Below are 2203 nucleotides of genomic sequence, written 5' to 3' on the forward strand. Positions count from 1 at the left end.
CATATGATCCGGTAATAAGTGCTAGAAGTATGGAGGTGCTTACATCAGCTTTCAAAGAGTTTGAAACTGCTGCCAAGAACTTTGGTCTAGAAATTGGTGAGACAAAATCTAAGTACATAGTAACAGAGAGAGTTAGAAGAAATATAGATGATCTCCAGTTACAAGGGTACAGCTTCGAAAGAGGAGACAGTTTTATATATCTTGACTCAGTAATGACATCAGAAAACAAACTGGTGGCAGATATAGCAAACCGAATTAAGGCTGCCAACAGATCGCGTAGAGCATTATACTCCATGCTCAAAAATAAGAAGCTAAGTAGGAAATTAAGGTGACACTTCACAAAACAACGATCAAACCAGTTCTTATGTAAGGCAGTGAGGCATGGGCACTGACAGACTTTGGAGAACAAGCTAAATATCTGAGAAAGGGAAGTTCAAATGGTTCAAATGGCTCTGAGCAATATGGGACTCAACTTCTGAGGTCATTAGTCCCCTAGAACTTAGAACTAATTAAACCTAACTAACCTAAGGACATCACACGCATCCATGCCCGAGACAGGATTCGAACCTGCGACCGTAGCGGTCTCGCGGTTCCAGACTGCAGCGCCTAGAACCGCACGGCCACTTCGGCCGGCAGAAAGGGAAGTGTTGAGGAAAATTTTTGGTCCTTTGAAAGAGGGTGAGATATGGAGAATTAGGACTAATGAAGAAAGAAGGTCCGTGCACAAAGAACCTGACTTGGTAACCTTAGTGAAAATGGGAAGGCTAAGACAGTTAGGACATGTCCAGCGGATGACAGAAGAAAGGCTCCCAGAGAAGCCGATGATGGGACATCCTGGTGGTAGAAGAAGGAGAGGACGACCGCGTGTGAGATGGCTGGAAGGTGTGGAAGGCAACCTGAGAACAATGGGAGTGAAGAGGTGGCGCAGGCGTGCTGAAGACTGAGGCGACTGGAAGTCTGTGACTGAGGAGGCCAAGGTCCTTGGAGGACCGTAGTGCCACGGAATAAGTAAGTAAAGGTCGTGAGCGTCAGTTTAGATTGAGATTGGACGTGGTGAGCTGATGTTAGTCAAGAATACTGAGCCGTGCTGCGGCTCGCGCTGGTGCCGTTGCTAGATTCGCATCGTCTAGTTGGTATAGTTACGGTTGTCGTCTTCTTCTTGTGTTCACTGGCGCCACTGTGTAGCAAGCGTTGTCTGTCCGCTACTGGCAGCAGCGGCGGCTATCGATATCTAGTAAAGGTGGTACTATCTTTGGGGCGACGTTGTGGTGTTTCCGTATCGTATGAGTCGGCTGTTCGGCTGGGGAGGGACGAGCAGCCAGGTCCTCACAGCGCGGGAACACGCTGGGACCACTGGCGGCACGCATGCACTGCCGGATGGAAGGGCTGTAGTCGCCAGGGGTACAACCTCGTTGTCAGCCGTACCCAGGAAGTTTAAACTGAGTGGACCTTAATTCAAGTAGTGAAACCTCCACCATAGTGAGATCTCGCCATTTTCTCGCGTGTTGCTGCTGGCAGTGTCGCTGAGACGGAGTGAGTGGAGCTTTTGGGGAAGGCGAACCTAATTAGCCTTCCTCCTCTTCTTATTGCTAGTTGGTGCATTCTATATGTTATTATATATGACAGTAGTATCTGTTCCCGAAAGAACAGTTACCGCGGATGAACATGCAGCTTTGCTAGAAATGAAGTGATAAGTAAATGGACACCCTAGCTGCAAACAGGCGTTGATGTACTTCATTGGGGACATGTTGAAAATGTGTGCCCCGACCGGGACTCGAACCCGGGATCTCCTGCTTACATGGCAGACGCTCTATCCATCTGAGCCACCGCGGGCACAGAGGATAGTGCGTCTGCAGGGACTTATCCCTTGCACGCTCCCCGTGAGATCCACATTCCCAACATGTCCACACCACTACATTCGTAGTGCGCCTAATAGATGTTTGCCCATCATACTCATTACTCGTGGCAGATTAATCTACCAAGTCCCGTACGAGTTCGGGCATAGCGTGTGCGTTCGCACAAGGGGGTCAATGGCCGGGAAGCCATATTTTAACTATATATGACGGTAGTATCTGTTCCCGAAAGAACAGTTACCGTGGATGACCACGCCTGTTTGCAGCTAGGGTGTCCATTTAATTATCATTTCATTTCTAGCAAAGCTGCATGGTCATCCACGGTAACTGTTCTTTCGGGAACAGATACT

The 2203-nt window shown here is 48.6% G+C and overlaps 1 non-coding gene across 1 annotated transcript; it reads right to left on the reverse strand.

Moving 5' to 3' along the window:
- Nucleotides 1–1759: 1759 nt before the first annotated feature.
- On the reverse strand, nt 1760–1834 carry Trnat-ugu. The gene has a single exon. It is a non-coding gene; the product is annotated as a tRNA-Thr (tRNA).
- Between the last annotated feature and the right edge of the window lie 369 nt (nt 1835–2203).

Source organism: Schistocerca americana, chromosome 1 (genome assembly GCF_021461395.2).
Source record: "Schistocerca americana isolate TAMUIC-IGC-003095 chromosome 1, iqSchAmer2.1, whole genome shotgun sequence".
NCBI classification, from domain to species: domain Eukaryota; kingdom Metazoa; phylum Arthropoda; class Insecta; order Orthoptera; family Acrididae; genus Schistocerca; species Schistocerca americana.